Here is a 19,256-nt window from a genome sequence, read left to right on the forward strand (position 1 = left end):
AGAGGTAATTATCATCAAATACTCATCCACTGAGGGGGAGTTATAAGCTGTGGCAGGTGTGTGGTGAATAATACTAATGCAATTTATTTTACAGTTTACTATCTCAGAATGATCAGCTAGTAAAACACAAATTATGGATTGGTACTTAACATTTTTTTGTTTGTCCATCCATATTAGATTTAAACTTTTTAAACTTTGTTTTATTAATTATATTCCTGTGCATGAATTACATAATCGTGAATACACTGTGCTACGCTAACTACCACACAGGTACTCTCTCAGCGCTTGAAGTAATCTCACGAGCCTCTGTGTGTGTGTGTGTGTGTGTGTGTGTGTGTGTGTGCGTGCGCGCGCGCGCGCGCGCGCGCTTAGTCACTCGGTCGTGTCCGACTCTTTGCAACCCCGTGGACTGTAGCCCACCAGGCTCTTCTGTTCATGGGATTCTCCAGGCAAGAACACTGGATTGGGTTGCCATTCCTTTCTCCAGAGGATCTTCCCAACAAAGGGATTGAACCCATGTCTCCTGCATTGCAGGCTGATTCTTTACTGTCTGAGCCACCAGGGAAGCCCCATAAGGCTGATATTATTCCAATTTTACTGATGAGGAAACTGAGGCTCAGAAATTGAGCTCCAGAATAGTCTTCTGTCTATCACTGTACTATCATGGCATGTTTCATTTTAATATATTTTATTATTTCACAGATTCAAGTTTATCATGACTTAAAACTTATCTCCTGAACATACCAACTATATTTAGGAAAAGTCTCACTAGGCACACCTCATATATAAAGTAGATGTTTTTTATAATTTCATCATTGCAAAGAACTTTCCTAAAACTCTTCTGTCCTGCATTATTACCATTTATCTCATAAATATATTATTAGATTCATCAAAGGGAAAGTTTCGCTTTTGTGTTAAAATAATGACAAACTGTAAACTATTTAGAAAGGTGAACAATTATGGCTGGTATGAGCCCTAAATTCTTTGGAATTGGTCAGGAATTAGAATGCTCACATAAACATTAGTTGGACTGTGCTAAATCTTGGATTCTGTCTTTAAATTTGCTGCAAAACTAAAACCTTTCATCTTGTGTCCTAAATGTTTCCATTTCTGGTCAGGTATAGGGCAAAATTAGGAAGTAGAGAGATTTAGAAATGCCTTTTCCACCCCTCTCCCCCACCCACAACTGAAGTCCTATTTAGTTCAGTGTTCTGAGGAGCTGAGATGGGATTAAGACCCAACTATAGTGTCTTCTCCTGGAAGAGGACATGGCAACCCACTCCAGTATTCTTTCCTGGAGAATCCCATGGACAGAGGAGCCTGGCAGGCTATAGCCCATAGCATCGCAGAGTCAGACAGGACTGAAGTGACTTAGCACAGTGTCTTCTAATGAGAGCTCTTTCCATTCTGCATTTATCAGATGTTAATTATTCATACTGCATGATTGAGGATTTTGGAGTCAGAGATTCACCTGCAATATTTGGAATACCAGTGTAGGTCTACATCAACACAGAATTTATACAGCAGCTGGTACTAGTGAAAGCTAATGATGGAATTTCAGTTTAATAAAAAGACCCCCAACCGAGCACACCATCTTGAAAAAAGTATGCTTATCAAACAGCTTTCAATCAGTTCAAGAGAGACACCTTAACTGGGAAGAGAAAGATCTGAGAGTATTTTGTCATTGTGCCAAGTCCTGATCAATAGCTTCATGTCTGTGCTTTCGTAGATGTAGCTTTTGCTTTGTTAAGTAACCATATCTACATCCACTCTATTTGGATAAGAAGATCTTTGTTTCATTTGACAATATTAAATGATACCTTCTTTTAATTCTCTCTGTATCTTCATAATGAACATGAGTAAAATTTAGACTTGTGATTATAAGGGTCAATGTTGTTTGTATTTGAAAACAAATTTTATATGTTTGTAATAGGAAAGCAGTGCCTGTGAGATGTAAAAAATTTTCAGTTTTGAAAATTTCATTGAAATAAAATTATATGAGTAAAATTAAATTAAGGTAGTTTAACTAAAAGGAAGAATCTGCTGAACCATGATGATCTGGAGTCCATTAAAATTATCTTGGAGATAAATGTATAGAGTAATTTACTAACAAGAAACAAAAAGAAAATGGGTTGACTTTTGGAAGGAAGGATTAGGAATACTAAAGAGGAATGTGACAATCATTAAGTCTTAGTTTCCTTATTTGTTGAAAGGAGAAACCAACACAAGATTGTAAACCAATTATCCTCCGATTAAAAATAAATTTTAAAAAGGAGGTATTTGTTCCAACTAGTGGCTTTCAAGCTATTTGTAATGACTGGTCTTAATGGTACCTTAAGGGACACGGTGGACCAGCAGGGCAGATGGAGAAGGCAGAGCAGGAGCCCAAGGTGGAGGTGGAAGCAGCCTGAGGGGCAGGGCTCAGGAGTTCCCTTTCTCACAGCAACCAGGACAGAGCGTTTCTTTCTTTTTTTCCTTCCTTCCTCTCTTCTTCCCTCCTTCTCTGTCTTTCCTTTTCTCTCCCTTCCCTTAACACAGAGAAATACTGAGTTTATGCAGACAATTTCTTTTCATAAAATAGGTTTCCACTTCTAAAATATAGCTTGCAAATCACTGAACTAGATAATTCTAAGTCTTCTTCCTTCTAGGAATCCTTTCCTTCTAGGAATGCTTTGATTACTATTAGGATTTTAAGATCCAGAAACAAAATAGCAAGAGAAGGTGGAACATATTTTTAGGACATACAACAAGTATCCATCTTGCACTAATTGTAGTTCTGCTAAGATACAACAAAAGTTAGCAGAAATAGTATCTTGCTGACCCCCTACAGAGATATGGGACTACTATGAATAGGTGTAGGTTTTTTTGTTTGTTTTGTTTTTTGTTTTTCAGAGCAACTGTGCAGAAAAGAACCAAGCTCACTTAGGCACTTAATCTACTAGATGATATTTGGGGAGAATGATGGAATTATGGTCCAATTTAAAAAATCAGTTTCATGCATTTAGAGGATCATAAACTATAAAAGTCAAGGGGATACTTTAAGATCACTTTTCTCATATATTCACTCATCAATTAAATCAGTTAATTTTTAACCAAATGTGTCAGCTACTATGCTGGGTGTTGGGGTACTAGTATATTGTCCCTATCTGTATAGAGATTATGTCTTAGTGGAGAGGACCATTGATTAAACAAATAAACCTGTAAGTATATAAATACAAGTTATTATAAATGCTATTAAGTAAAAGAACAGGCTTCTCTGAGGTCATATGTTGGCGAACACATGAGACACTAGGCTGGAGGGAGAGAAGGTGACTGGCCTCAAGTCACTGAGGAGCTGGCATTAGTCTGTCACATATTCTCTCTGTCTCACCAGTTTGGTTGTAGAAGCCTAGGCAAATAATCAGGGCCAAGTGATAGAAACTGGAAATCTATGAGTTTCTTTATTGGCATCTTCACTACTTTGAGATGTTGGGCAACCTTGAGAGACATGAGATACCTGCATTAAGAATGAGAGCTTCCAATTTTTGAAAATTGCTTTTTAACAATTTTTTAAAATAATTGTTTTAGGGCATCTCTGCTTGCAATATGGTTGACTAGAGGCTGAAAATGGTTTGCAGGAGTAACAAAGTCCACGATTAAAGAAAAACAGTTGTATTAAAATTTCTAGGCCACAACCAGGTTCACAGCTTCCTTGAGTCTACTTTGCTGTCAAATAAGTGATTTTGTTTCTATGGAAGATCCAGTCCAGATGTCTATCAGTTTCTGCTACAAATCTTTGCCTTGGCTTATCAGTTAGAAGAAAACGCAAGTGAAACCATCATTATTAAAATTATGAACAGACTTCCCTGGTGGTCCAGTGGTTAAGAATCTGCCTTGCGATGCAGGGGATGAGGGTTTGATCCCTGGTTGGGGAACTAAGATCCCACATGCCCCAGAGCAACTAAGTCTATGTGCCACAACTACTAAACCTGCACACCACAACTCGGGAGATCCTGCTTGATACAACTAAGACCCGACACAGCCAAAAAGAAAAAAAAATAGAGCCCTTAAATAAAAATGAGCCATTAATACACAATGATTAGCTAACAGCAACTGTAATGAACTTTGGAGACTGAGCTAGGTGAGAACTTTTCTAATTGACTTCCCTCAATCTAAAAGCCTGAATCATAGTCAGTGCCATTAGTTTGGAATGTTTCATTTGTTCTTATACCATCAAATTTGTATTTTTATTATAATTAGAAATTATGTGTACATATACATTTGATCCCTGGGTCAGGAAGATCCCCTGGAGGAGGGCATGGCAGCCCACTCCAGTATTCTTGCCTGGAGAATCCCATGGACAAAAGTGAAGTGTTAGTTGCTCAGTCGTGTCTGATTCTTTGTGACCTGGGCAAGAATACTGGAGTGGGTTGCCATGCCCTTCTCCAGGGGATCTTCCCGACCCAGGAATCAAACCCAGGTCTCCCACTTTGCAGGCAGAATCTTTACCGTTTGAGCTAGCCGGGAAGCCCTCCATGGACAAAGGAGCCTGGCAAAAGAGTTGGACATGACTGAAGTGACTTAGCATGCATGCATACATTATATGTAAATCTTCGCATTAATGAATGAATGGGATTACAGCACAAATGTTGGGGTTTTGTGCAGACTATTTTTTCTTTTTCCTTTTCATACCTCCTTCCTTCCCATCTCTTTTCCTGCTACCCTTACCTGTGATACAACCCTTGCTATCAAACTAGCTTACATCTTTGCATATTTTTAATCTATGATCATGTAATCCTATGTAAGCATATATAGGTACACAGTAATATGTATATATATACATGCCCATGAATGGGCTTCTGGGGGCCTCTTTTTTTCTTTTTGAAAAATAGGATCATATTATATACTCCTCTCACTGAGCAATGCCTCCAGAAGATGTCCCCAAGTCAACTGGTATACTTCTATTTCTACTACTTCTATAGTATAGATGGGCACTTAACAGTGAATGAACACTTGATGATTTCTTGAGCAGAAGGGTAGAGTGAGCTCTGGGTATAAAGAAGATGAAACACTACAATGAAAGGAAAAGTGAGCTACAGGCACCTAAGCCATTTTGTATCTTTTTGATAGAGCTGATTAGTGGAGGAAGAGACATTTATCTTCCATTAAAAAAAAAGATTTTCAGTATCTCAATAGCAATTTTCATCATCAAATCAGTTCCAAACCACATAGGATACTTAATTCTGTCAGCCCCCTCAGAGGGTAAGAATTTTGGAAATACCATTAGTCAGAAAATGAACTCAGGAAAACATTTGTAAAATCTCTTGTCATCTCAGAAGAATCTTAATACAACAAGCTACTGAACTGTCATTAAAACCTATGAACTGAACCTCCCATCTTGTTCATTTTGGAAGGGGGATCTAACACAGAAATCGGGTTGGATACAGAGGTCTAGAATCTAGACCATTCAGTGTTTAATTCCTATGTAGTTGCTCGAGCATTATCATATCCCTTAAAATTCCTCACATGTTAATCACATTCATCAAATGTGTTGGTTCCACTTTCACTAAAGGAAAAGACATCTTCATACCAGTACTACCTTAGAATATGATGACTGACCCAGTTTTCAAAGGCAGAATCTCCTAGTGAAAATATCTCTCATTTTATGTACAACCAATAAAACAAAACCAGCATGTACAATTTAATGTGACCTTACTGCAGACTTCCACAATACTATCACTATTTTATTAATGTCTTAATTTAATTCAAAGCATTAGAAACAAAACAATATCAGATATTGCTCCAAAGTAATGACTGTGTCTTCTGAATTATCTGGGACTCAGAGTGGGTTTGAGAGGGGGAGCATCCTTGGATTTTTAATGGACACCTCTTTTCTGTCTGCTGATTTTTTTAAAGGTCATGAAGAGTTGGTTGAGAAAGAAGGGAACATGGAATATCTTGTTTTAGATCATCCCAAACTTGTCTCATCAATAAAATGTCACTTCAGGTCTGCTTATTTGCTGGACAGGATAGAGGTGGAACTTTAAAAAAGCCTGGAGTGACCAGTGGATTGAAGAGAAATCTCCCCAAATCAGAGATGAGGACTTTTTCACCAGCAATTTTCAAACACAGACTTGAAAAATAATAAATTAACTTTTCAACACCTTGAAACCTTAGAAAATTGCATGATCACTGATAAATCATTAAAATCACTTTTTTATTCTTTGAACATAATAAAGACCATTTTTCTTAGACCTGTTATATACCTTCAAATGGAATAAATACAATGAATAAACAAGCTACTTTATATTTTAGTTATAGGGAAGGAATGTTTTTGGATCCTGGATGTTAGCAGTTTCCTTTAAAAAAAAAAGTACCCAGGAAACCCTCTATAAATGAAAGAAATGTGTGTAGTATGCAAATTCAAAGTGTGCTGTCCTCATTTACCCAGTGGAATTCAAAATAAGCCCCAACTTGTGAACATATTAAAACAGATTGAAATGGATATTAGCGGGATTTGTAAGGAGAAGCACTCCAGTCCGTCAAACACGCTGTGCACAAGAACTTTGATAATGTTGTTTTACTGATAATTACCTGCCGGCTGTCACCTCAACGTGGGATTTCATGCAGGTTCCTGTATTTAAACATTACATTCGGAGCCAAGCCTGCAAAGACACTTATACCAATCTGGCCATGTCCATTTTATTTCACAATTATCTGTGAATTTCTTTGTGAAAAGCAATGCATTTAACTCCCTTTTAATTGTGTTTGATCTGTGTGGGCAAGAGACCGTCAATACCGTGTTCCCACTTCCCTGGCCAGAGCAGGTTCTGCCTTCTTTCCCTCGCAGTCACCAGCAGATACCAGAATTACAGGAAAGCAGCACTTCTCAATGACAGGCATGAATAGTCATCTGACCTGAAGAAATAGTCACTGGGGCAAAGCAAATACATTGTATTAACTAAAGGTGTTTTAAACAGGAAGGAGCATCTTCTGCGGTCCTCCTGGGCGGCTAGTGCTTATGGGCCCTCCAGCTCTGTGAACTTCTTTTCTCTCTACCCTGCCCCCACTTTTTTTTCCCCCATACTGAACTCCTAATTAAATTTAACAGTTTCAAGAGTTTAAACTGTATACCTTTTTAATTGTGTCCTACTTTGTATTGGCTGATGCACAAGTCTGAAAATGGATATTACAGCTTTTTATGATATAATATCACCCTAATTGGTGCTTCATAGGCCGTGGCTGAATTCTTTTCAATTAAGCGCTAACATACAGTAACTGTTTCTCTCTGCAAATGCTGGAAAGCCATTCACAAGAGAGGACTGGTACTGCACAATTCCAAAGTACCTTAATGTGTCAAAAATGTTTTGTGAAGAAAGCTACACTGTAAATGCAATCACCTACATTGGTGTTCCCATTGTTCACTGGGAGTGAAAGTATTGCTAATTGTCCTGCGTTTTAGCTGGGTTTTTAAAGCATTATGTAGTAAGTACACCGGAGGGTCAATTTGTGAAGTGAAATACTTAGCATGCAAAGCGTAATACAAGATGCTGTGTAATACTTGACCTCTTAGCATAATAAATGTAGCAGTGAAACGCTGTGCATTCAGCATTCACTGAATAGAGCCTTCGCAGTGGAACAAAACCAGAAAATGTTCTCTTCATTCCTTTTTTTTTTTCACTAAGCGAAAATTATTCTTTATAATGGCCATTGCAGCAATTAGCTGGCATTTGGTAGAATAAATGTGCAGAAATAGCAATTTCTTATTTTAAATGAGATTTTGTATGGAGCCTGCAAATTACTTGAGGTATATGAATAATTGTGCCTTAGCTTTATGCTACAGAATAGGGTGTGGGTGGGTATAAAGATTTCCTATTTGCAGTTAAATGTTTAGACATTTTATTATTTTAATTTCACTCACAGTCTGCCTGGACTGACCCTGCTTTCCCATTGATCATTTCATGTGCGGCTGGAAGCAAGTGTGCAGATGGCGGGAGACTCCCAATTAGTGCACCATGTTTTTTATGAATGTGACATGTAAGTGCAATCAGGTCTCCTCTGGAGGCAATGGCGGTGTTGATACTCTGAGTTTCTAAATCAATACAATTTAATAATCTGCATGGAATGAATGTTTATCAGTATTCTCTGTGGTCAAATGCAATTGGAAAGTTCATTAAATTTTTATCCAAAGTTTTCACCTTATTGAAATGCATTCTTCCAGGCATTCATGATTCATCTAATTAGCCTTAAATAGGGTATTTTTTTTCTTCTCTCAAAGTGATTCAGTTAATTATGTCCATATATTCATAATTACAAGGTGGATGAGTTTGGTAAAACTGAAATTATGAAATCTGCAGAGAGATTCTAAGAGGTTTAGAATGTAGAATATAAAAAAGGAATGAGTAAAAGAGCAGTGAAATATTTTGTTTTAATCCCCCTTAGCCCACCCCACTCCAACTGCTTTCTTACAGGGTTTTATATATTTATTTTTTTCACTTATCATTTGTAATCCAACAACTTGCAAAAATTGATTTGAAGTAAGCTCATCGTGAATAAAAATAATAATAAAGCAAACACTACAAGAACACTTGAACAATGTATCAAAAGTTATTCTAAAAAAATTTTAAGATAATATATAATCATTTAAAGGCTAGCTGTTCAAACAAAGAAGAAAGTTTCTTTCACCCACTGACCACTTTTCTGAGTTCTCTGACCAGATATAACTACTTTAGCAGGTGTCTTATATGTTCTCTTTCATATTTCTAAGTCCTTCTTACTTCCACCCTTCACACATTTTATTTGCATATTCTAAGTATTCTACATAGTATCTTAAGTTTCAAGAATTTTATTATTTTCCTAGGCACCTTTTCTAACTCAAGAACTTTTTTTTGGTCTTTAAAATTATGTTTTGGGATTATTTTTTAGCTAAAGGAAAGAACAGTCTCTCCTAATTTTTATTTTACCTAAGACCTAAGCACACATGACTTTTTACTCAGACCATCGAGTGATGCCAAAAATTCCTCTGCCAAATGCTATAATGAAGGCAACTCATTAGCAAATGACCTAGCTCATCTGTTGAATCCAACCTGTGATACTGCAAAATTGGAAATAGCCCCAATTAGTTATTGTTAATCTAATCTGGGTAAGTAATGTTCTCACAGAGGAGCAGATACCGGCCTCTATCACTTTACAAACAAGGCTTGTTTGCTACACTCTCTCACAACAAGCCCCAGGGAGGGTACTGGGTCATTGTATTATTGCCTTTGCCCAAAGGTCATGCTTAAGAACTTTAACAAACTGCATAGCCACTGCCGAGAAAGAATTGTGTGTGATTTCTATTCTATTTTCACTCTTTTTTTTTTTAACCAATGGAACAAATAACAAGTCACAATTAGAGTTTAACCATTCAAGATGATTTATAGTTAACCCAGGTAATTGACTACAAGAATTAATCTATTTTAAAATTGTATATATAAATGAAAGACTGTGAGTTATAACATTTTTCTAATTATTCCTTCGTGAAATGTTTCTACTGGACTTCCTAAAGAACAATGTAGTGGAGTGGACTAAGGGTAAAATTTCATTCCTATCTTTGTGGTGTATATGCAAGGGTTATAAAAGTAACAGTGTAATATATTGGTATGTTAGAACACAGAGAAATGTCAACTGCATTTTCACACTGTGTGCGTGATCAGTCGCTAAGTTGTGTCCGACTCTTTGCAACCCTGTGGACTGCAGCCTGCCAGGCTCCCCTGTCCATGGAATTTTCCAGACAAAAATACTGGAGTGGGTTGTCATTTCTTCCTCCAGGGTATCTTCCCGACCTAGGGATCAAATTTGCGTCTCCTGCGTCTCCCGCATCAGCAGGCAGATCCTTTAGCTCTGTGCCACCTGGGAAGCACAAATGTTCTAGTCATGGTGATCACCTGGGTAATTTTTTTTTTCCCCTGCAAAAAGCTTGTTTCAATTTGGTCCACGGCTTCCGAGAGGGCTCCAGGGTGGTTAAAAGACTGCCTCATGGCTTCAGAAAGAGGCTTCAAGCAGAAGCCCTGACATCAGAGCGTGACATCAGCTGCCTGACATCAAGGGCCGCTGGGCTTGGAGGCTCCTAGTCCTACCTAAGGGTGAGCCCTTCAAAGAGGTACTAGCCCAGCCTAACCTGGGGACCAGCCTGCAGAGGTTAGTCACGTGGTCGCCCATCTCCTTAATAATGAGTTTCACCTGCTCTTCGAGGACGCGGCTTTCCAGGAAGTCAGAGGTCTGGTGGGCGGAACCCAGGCTACGCAGATCTGAAAGGGCCTGCTTGAGGCCCTTCTGCCTGAGCATGGCGGCTTCCATAGTGTCCTGGGTTTTACCCTACTCATTTTGAGATGGCTTTTGCACGTCCTGGAAGACTGCGTGGCAGCAGTACTGGTTTTGCATTTTCAAGAGCCGCTTGGCATCCTCGCGCTTCTTCTCGCCCATTTCGCGGAAAAGGTGGTCCCACGCCCTCCAGAGCCACATCCTCCCGGTGGAAACAGAAGTCAGGAGAGAGGTAGGTATGGGAGACCCGTAGGTGTATATTGACGGCGGCCTCCACCTCGGTGGAATAATTCTGACAACCTGGAAGTTCATGGTGATCCGTAATAAGGAAATAAGCTCAGAAAACTGGCTGGTCCCACTGGCCAAGGATGGTTGATTGGCTGATTCCGAAGGTTGCAACTGTTGAAAAGGATTATGGGTGGTCTGAGGCTGGAGCAAGGGGTGTCCCTGGGGTCTGTTCTGTCCAAATATTGTTGAAACAAGGACAGAGCTGCAGGACCAAGGAGTGCACTACTGGATAATTCTTTTCAGGAGATAGTTCATGTCTTGATCAACTAACAAAACCTTCACCACATCCTGAGAGGTACACAGTAGGGCTTCATAGTTAATTAAAATAAGAAAGAAAGAAAAAAAGGATGGCACAAATGGTGAAAATCTGTTGTATGTTAAACTGTTAGTCTCTGCATCATTGGCGGTTTTGTATCATTGCCATAAAAATCTAATGACAATATTTTCACCTGGAATATTTACCAAGGGATGTGTGCGTGCTTAGTCGTTCAGTTATGTCTGACTCTTTGCGACCCCATGGACTATAGTCCGCCTGGCTTCTCTGCAAGAGAGGAGTGGGCAGCCACTCCCTTCTCTGGGGCTCCAGGGAATCTTCCTGACCCAGGGATTGAGCCCAGGTCTCCCGCATTGCAGGCAGATTCTTTACCATCTGAACCATCAGGGAAGTCCTTACCAAGGGATAACCACTTTCAAAAACTGAGTAGAATACATATGTAGGGGATGCTTCCTGCTTTAACTGTCTATGTTAATAAAGAAGCTTTCTTGTTTCCCTAGGAAACTCCCAAGTAAACGCCTGGAGTTTCCTTGGGAAACTTCAGTGAAAAGTATCTCATTGTAGTTCACTCAAACTAATAGATGACTCTGTTTTCTTTATCTGTTCTCCTACCTCCTGGCTTCACTGGGCCTTCTCTTTGGGGATCTCCTCACTCCTACATCCGGTTGTCCAATTCCTTTTCCTCGTTCAAGTCCTAGGTTAAATGCTGTCTCCTCCATGAAGCTTTCTGTTGTCCTACTAAGAAGGAATCTGTCCCTCTTCTGAACCGTGAAAGCAACTTGTCTTTCAACCTCTCTGTTGTTTTTATATATTTCATCACCCTGAGTAACTGTAGACATTTTGGGAGGATCCAGTCTAAACCAATTTAGTGCCTTACACATTGTGAGTATACAATAAATACCTCTTGAGTGAATAAATTTTACCTGCAAGATTCTTGTTATTGACCTATCATTGGTGGTGATTTAATTGCTAAGTTGTGTCTGACTCTTTAAGCAGCCCCATGGACTGTAACCTGCCAGGCTCCTCTGTTCATGGGATTTCCCAGGTATGAATACTGGAGTGGGTTGTCATTTCCTTCTCCAGGGATCTTCCTGACCCAGGGGTAGAACCCAGGTCTCCTGCATTGCAGGCAGTCCCCTCCATTGCAGGCAGTCACCTGCATTGCAGGCGGAGTCTTTGTCAACTGAACCACCAGGAAAGCCCATTATGATGTCAAAGAGCTGTAAACGAAGAGCCCCAAAACTTTCAGGTACATACACAGAAAGTCCCTTGTGCTTCTGTTGTGCCTCATTCCTTGAGAAATAACCAGATTCCAACAAGTGCCCCACTTTCTAGGGCAAAAAGGTTGTGTGTAATATAGGTGACATCATGGGATTTGTCACTTTGTACCCTTGTTTGGTTAAAGATAGATAGCTCTATAATGTCTATTTGCCATTCAGGTTATCAGGCAGGACTAGTCAGTTTATTTTAAAAATTATGAAAGCTAACTGAAAATTTTTGAGGGTTGTGTGCCAGATGTACTGAGGACTTTATAAACATGTTTCATTTGATCGTCACAACATGACATGAAGGAGAAGCTATTATTACCCCCATGTCACTGGGAGGGAACTAAGCTGAGCAGCTGGATAGCTTTCCCAAGTTATACAATTCTGGGAAAGAGCAGGAGGAGGACCAAGGTCCGTTTCAATCCATAATCTGAGCTCTTAATACTTCTTTTCTCTAGCTTCACAGTTTTCTTTGACTCCTCTCCTAAGGGAACTTCCCATGGAACACTTGAACTCAGTGGGTGTTTGTACACCTTTATGGGAACTACTTACCCAGAGCAAACCAAACTCGAGGGGCTCTGGGCAATAATGCTATGGATGTCAACCAAAAATAGCTTACCTAGAAATCTCATTTCTACCTAATTTATATACTGCGGGTGGTCTAGAGGGGCAGTTAGGAAATGAAAGGATGCTGAGTGAAGGCACAGACATTTCTCTTGTGGGGAAGATGCTGTCCCACAGTTGAGCATGGAAATAGTTGATGCAGGGAGGTGGGCTCAGACGTGAAAGAGCTGTTCCGCTAGCCCACCTAGGAGCTGTGGCTCTCAGCCTGGGATATGCCAAGATCCAGACACCCGAAGTCCCAGTGTGTGTGCAAAGCAAATCAGTGCTGATACATGGAGCCCAGAACAGAGCTCCCAGAGAAGCATTCGGCTTGGTGTTAGGAGAGAAAGACCAGCAATGCCCTTCACCCAACCCAAATTTTCCAAAATGAAGGCAGGAGAAAAACCAACAATTACTCAAAATAACAGGTAAAAACCCATCTGATAAACCCTGCCACAATATTTTCTTCAAGTTTTATTTATTGAACATTTATACTAGTGGTTCTCAAATTTTATGATGTAAAATTACCTGTGTGTGTGCTTAGTTGCTCAGTCGTTTATGACTCTTTGAGACCCTTTGGACGGTCGCCCGCCAGACTCCTCTGTCTGGGATTTTTTTCAGGCGAGAATACTGGAGTGGGGTGCCATTTCCTTCTCCAGGGTATCTTCCTGAGCCAGGGATTGAACCCACATGTTCGGGGTCTCCTGCATCACAGGCAGATTCTTTACTCGCTGAGCCAACACCTGGAGGGCGTGTGATTATCAAAATGAATAGACCCAGATCCTTTTGTTGTAAAATTTTGATTCTGTGAGCTTGAGGTGAGTTCCTGGGCTCTGCATTTCAGACCACCCCCAGAAGAGAATCTCATGTCCCTCATCAGAGAAGTAAATTCTGAGAAAATAAGCCTGAAAATCAGGCAAGTGCTACAACAGCTGATGTTCTGTGGGTTATTTAGGATGAAGCTAATTAATAACAGTCTCTAGGAGTGCTTGTCTTTGGAGAATTGGTGACGGCTGAGAATGCCTTCAGCTACTGCCAATAAGTTTTTCACTCTTCAACAAGAAAAACTTGTTCTAGGGAAGCTCTGAGACAGAACCAAGGGTGAGGTGAGGGACACAGAAGCCCTCCCTGTGTGGGTGAGAGGGCACACATCTGTGCCCTGGCTGATCTTAGCTGGGCAGGCCTCCCAGACACACTCTGCAGGAGGCGGGTCGAAGGACCCCTTTGCTTCGAGGAGGATCATTCTCTGAAGGAGGGCTCATTGAATCTGAAGTCTCAAATAGCAGATCATTCATTCGACAGTCATAGGGGCCTCTTCCAGATTCATGCTGTAAATCTGGGCATTGCGCACACTTTTCTCTCTTCCTGGAGGGCTGCTTTCCCCTAGCATTGCCTGGTTACTTTTCCGCTTCCAGACCTGGCCTCCCTAATGAGGCAGTTCCCCCATGATATGCCTTCCTGATATCATTAACCTGGGAAATAGGATTCCTTGATTCATGCCTGTCTGTCTCAGTTGTAAGCTCCACAAGGGCAGGGGCCAGGCTGTTTTATTGGTTTTTTTTTTCATTATTTTTAGCTCTGAGTCACTTATAAAAATAATTTGCTGAAGTCCAGTTTTTGGAGTGATTGCTACATTTAGCAGTGTACCAGTTCAACAGAGTAAGTTATTTTTCTGTTGTAAATTATACAGCCAGTTGTATTGAAGAGAATATTTTAAAAGTTTTTGATGATTTCCGTGAAGGTTTAGTTGATTTTTAATTTTTTCTTAACAGCATTTTAAAGAATATTGGATTGTTAAAAGCTAAGGATCATAGAATGGTTCAGCCTTTTAGAGTATATATCAAATATTCAAGAAAGAGTAATTAATAACCAGTAACCAAAACTTAAAGATTAGTGCCCCAAATCTGACATTTCATTCCTTTAAGTATGAAATTGCTGAAGAGGAATTCAGAGTAACTGAATTCACACGAAATGCAGGGATCTTAGACACTAATTGCTAGTCATATAAAATTAAGGTAATATGCCATTTGAGGGATTGGTGAAAGAATGTAAAAACGTTTAAAGAGCAATCCTAAATGATATTCAGAAAGATGGGGAAACTAAGTCAACTGAAACAATCTCATCCTATGTGTAATGCTGAAATTTAAAAATTTAATCGCTAGAAACAAAAGTCTACCATGCCACCAAGCAATTGTAAGTGATAGTAAGAGTGAAAGTCACTCAGTCTTTGAGACCCCCTGGACTATACAGTCCATGGAATTCTGTAGGCCAGAATACTGGAGTGAGTAGCCTTTCCCTTCTCCAGGGGATCTTCTCCTAGGGATCAAACCCAGGTCTCCCAAATTGCAGGCAGATTCTTTACCAGCTGAGCCACAAGGGAAGCCCGAGAACACTGGAGTGGGTAGCCTGTCCCTTCTCCAGGGGATCTTCCCAACCCAGGAATGAAACCGGGGTCTTCTGCTTTGCAGGTGGGTTCTTTACCAACTGAGCTATCAGGGAAGCCCCAGCAATTGTAAAAATATTATTAATCATGGCTATATTTGAAAAAAATTAGACAATTATGGAAATTAGAAGTATGCAGGTCAAGAAGCAACAGTTAGAACTGGACATGGAACAACAGACTGGTTCTAAATAGAGAAAGGAATATGTCAAGGCTGTATATTGTCACCCTGCTTATTTAACTTATATGCAGAGTACATCATGAGAAATGCTGGACTGGATGAAGCACAAGCTAGAATCAAGATTGCCGGGAGAAATATCAATAACCTCAGATATGCAGATGACACTACCCTTATGGCAGAAAGCAAAGAGGAACTAAAGAGCCTCTTGATGAAAGTGAAACAGGAGAGTGAAAAAGTTGGCTTAAAACTCAACATTCAGAAAACTAAGATCATGGCATCTGGTCACATCACCTCAAAGCAAATAGATGGGGAAACAGTGGCTGACTTTATTTTTTGGGGCTCCAAAATCACTGCAGATGGTGACTGCAGCCTTCAAAAGATGCTCCTTGGAAGAAAAGCTATGACCAACCTAGACAGCTTATTAAAAAGCAGAGACATTACTTTGCCAACAAAGGTCCATCTAGTCAAAGCTTTGTTTTTTCCAGTAGTCATGTATGGATGTGAGAGTTGGACTATAAAGAAAGCTGAGCACCGAAGAATTGATGCTTTTGAACTGTGGTGTTAGAGGAGACTCTTGAGAGTTCCTTGGACAGCAAGGAGATCCAACCAATCCATCCTAAAGGAAATCAGTCCTGAATATTCATTGGAAGGACTGATGCTGAAGCTGAAACTCCAATACTTTGGCCACCTGATGCGAAGAACTGACTCATTGGAAAAGACCCTGATGCTGGAAAAGATTGAAGGCGGGAGGAGAAGGGGATGACAGAGGATGAGATGGTTGGATGGCATCACCGACTTGATGGACAGGAGTTTGAGTAAACTTCAGGAATTGGTGATAGACAGGGAGGCCTGGTGTGCTGCAGTCCATGGGGTCGCAAAGAGTTGAACACAACTGAGCAACTGAACAGCAGATTCAATTTTTATTTTCTAGCAAGGGAAAACTAAGGTACTTTTACATGGTTGTAATGCACCAAAAAATCTAAAATAAAAGGGCGCATGTGTTCAAAGTTGCATAAAGGAAATCAAGAGGCTCATAAGGGATTGGCAAGATTAAATGAATGGAAGTTTAAATTTGATTTACATGTTACCATAAAACTAAAGTTTACAAAAAAGGATTTAAACCTTGGTTAAAATTTCTAAAAATGCTAAAATGGTAGGTAAAACTAGAAATGAGCTTGGAAATAATGAAGCAACAGCATCATATACTGAAGCCAATATTCATCTTAGGAAAGTGACAAAAATAATCCTAGAAAGCTAAAGAGTTGACAAAACTGTAAATGAGTTAAAGAAGAAATCTGTGTAAGATCAAATATTTCTTTAAAAAATAACTAAAATTTTGAGTAAAATATGACATTTTATGAGTATAAAATTTGTCTATGAGAAGATTAAAGTATCCATAGGTTTTGATACATTATAGTTCTTAAATGCTGCTATAAAAAGCCAATAAAAACCAACCAAGACCATCCTATAAAAATTGTGTAAATTGTATAAATAGTTAAACTTGATCATTACATTTGGTAAATCTGACAAGTTAGTGATTCAGTATTTGATCATTTGATGAATTAATTTTGCAGGGTCGGTTTTTGGCTAACTAGTCAGTTTCTTTTCTACAGTTTCTTTTATTTACCATTTCCAAAACCTGTTGCAGTGCTTGATATGCAGAAGGTGCTCAATAAACAGTGGGGTGAATAAATGAATGATGGAACTGTGCTGGCGGAGGTGTGGAGGGTGGAATATAAAGGCAAAGATGATCAGGGTTCTTGGTTTCAGGAAGCTTACCTTCTCTATGGAGTGGTAGTTCAAGTCTTTTTCTGTTACTGTTTGTATGACTATAGGGCGACTTCATCTTTGTGTCACATTTGTTCTTGATTCATTGGAGTAGGTTTACCCTACTGTTACACTATATTTGATGTTTAAATGGAAATAGAACTTCATTCCACAGAGAGGTGAAGATCTTTTTTTTTTTTAATGTTTTTTTCTTCTGTCCCCTCGACTCGTCTCCTTGTCCATAATTAGAAGTGGAAGGAAATGAGGTAAAGGTGAACCCACCCCAAACTTCACAGAGTTGACAGATGACACTAGGCCATGCAGACAGAGAGCCCGGCCCCTCGTGCACAGCCGGCGTCATCCTGAACTCGTGGGGAGCGCGTACAGTAAGAGCCAGAGGCTTTTCCTGTGCAGTGAGTTGGAATTAAACATGCTAATTTGAGGTCTCTTTCAAGTATTTTGTTTAACTCCATTGGCCTTTAATTCCTTTATATTGCATCATTTAATGTAATGTTATTTATATATGAAGCATGTTATGCTTATTAACCAATGTGCAAAAATCCAAAGTACAGATTTTCTGTAATGGGCTAATTACAGGACTTTAAAGCCACCTACTGAGTTTTGCTGAGCTTCACAACAGGTTCACTGAACTGGATAAATTTATTCAAACGTGTGGAAATGAACCCCATTCTATGTGCAACGGTACTGGGAAAACACACAAATTATACCTCAATACCAGTTTAATGGGTCAAACAGTGAACCTGAATACTGAACTTATCTACATCTTAAACTAGTGGGGAGGCCTGTGGTAAGAAAGGGACGTTCCCATTCAAGGGAGTTTCTCCCTGTTTGTAAACAGTGGTAATAAAACAATAAGCCTGGCAATTAGGAGCCAGTTCTCCACACTCAGGAAACAGAGGTGGGTTGCCTTCCAGTGACCTTTGAAAATACACAACTTTCATAATCCAACCTGAGTGGAATGGAGTGACGAAAGCTCGGCAAACACATCTCAAGCACAGCCCTTTCATCTTTTCTGTGAAGAACGAGAGGCGCCTTTTCTTGTGTCATGGTTTAGGAAGAATTCAGCACAGGGTGTTCAGAGTTAGACACACAAATAAGGTATAAATATGTGGAGGAATTAAACACTCCAAACCAGCTTTTTATCCCTGAGCTTGATCAAACCAACAGGGTGAGCTGATTATGTTAGTATTAATTCTTCATGAATCCATTCTTAAATGGATTTTTTTCTTTTTTTGCATTTGAGAGTTTCAGAGGACTTTATACTCAAATTTCATAGCACCATAATCAGAATTATTATCCATTATAAGAACATAGAAATTGGTTGGGGGTAGGGGTAGGAGAAGAAAAAAGAGGCTAGACGGAGGTTTGAGAACCTTGTCGGGGACAGAGTTGAAAGAAAAGACCCTGCTATGTTGCATTATGACCAATGAAAGTACTGTTTTCCAGTAGATAAGTAAACACACACGCGTACTCTTATATGATCATTTATATCCCTTAGCTGAAGGTGGATGTTGCTTTTATTATTTAATAGATTCCAGTAGTAGATCTATTAATTTTGTCATGAAAGGGAAAAGAAGGTCATTTCCAAGCCTGAAAGAGTTCCAGTCTTATCCTCAGGGCACCTTATTTACAACGTACAATCCACCCAGTGGCTGACAGTTGGGTGTTGATAACCTAATTCATGCCCATCTTTTTTGGGGAGATGCTGATACGTCAGCTCTCAAAGCAATGAGCCTGGGTTTTCAGAGCTCTCCCAAAGTGCCACGTATACCAATGAAAAGAGAGTTCTCCAGGAAATGAGGTGTGACGCAGGCCAGCTTCACCAAGACTCTCGGACCAAGAAATAAGAATTTAAATATGAAATACTAAAATTTAACACATGACTGAAACAAAATAAATGGTGTACCAGTGAAAGCATTTGAGGTAATTAATCAATGCTGTGTTTGTACATATCATTAAATATATTATACTCAGTTTAGATTTGATTTCTATGCTGCTTTTATAAAGAGTTAAAAGAAAATACATTTGAATTCACGCTGATACTGAAAACATGCTCCTAGCTTCTAGTTTTTTTTTTGGATTTCAAATCATTTCCATTAACAAACAGCTATTTGCCCTCTAATAAAATATGTCATT

The 19,256-nt window shown here is 39.5% G+C and overlaps 1 pseudogene; it reads right to left on the minus strand.

Moving 5' to 3' along the window:
* Positions 1–10,093: 10,093 nt before the first annotated feature.
* LOC145528588 (ferritin light chain pseudogene) lies at positions 10,094–17,460 on the minus strand (annotated as a pseudogene).
* Between the last annotated feature and the right edge of the window lie 1,796 nt (positions 17,461–19,256).

The sequence above is a fragment of the Giraffa tippelskirchi genome, chromosome 12, assembly GCF_054371585.1.
Source record: "Giraffa tippelskirchi isolate mGirTip1 chromosome 12, T2T-mGirTip1v1.2.pri, whole genome shotgun sequence".
Taxonomy (NCBI): domain Eukaryota; kingdom Metazoa; phylum Chordata; class Mammalia; order Artiodactyla; family Giraffidae; genus Giraffa; species Giraffa tippelskirchi.